The sequence below is a fragment of the Rhinopithecus roxellana genome, chromosome 22 (assembly GCF_007565055.1).
Source record: "Rhinopithecus roxellana isolate Shanxi Qingling chromosome 22, ASM756505v1, whole genome shotgun sequence".
Classification (NCBI taxonomy): Eukaryota; Metazoa; Chordata; class Mammalia; order Primates; family Cercopithecidae; genus Rhinopithecus; species Rhinopithecus roxellana.
This window is the reverse complement of record NC_044570.1, coordinates 5,608,333-5,608,735: the sequence shown is the minus strand read 5'-3', so window position 1 is coordinate 5,608,735 and position 403 is coordinate 5,608,333.

Genomic DNA, 403 nt, shown 5'->3' with positions numbered 1-403 from the left:
AACTGCATTGCCAGGAGTGAATGCAACCCACAGAGTTACACGTTTCTCTTCAGTGATCAGTTTGCTAACTAAGTTTTCTGGAAATCTGCAAAGGGATACCTCTTAGCGCAATGAAGCTTACGGTGATAAACGAAATATCCTCAGATGAAAACTATGAAGAAGCTTTCTTAGACTTCTTGGTGATGTGTGAAATCATCTCACAGAGTTACACTTATGTTTCATGGAGCAGTCCATTAACACTGTCTTTGAGGAACCTGAGAAGGGCTTACTTGGATCTCATTGAGTCCTACGCTGATAAAGGAAATTTCATCCGTTCAAAACGTGAAAGAAACTTTCTGAGAAACTTCTATCTGATCTGTGAGTTCATCTCACAGAATTATAACTTAGACTTCAGGAAAGCAGT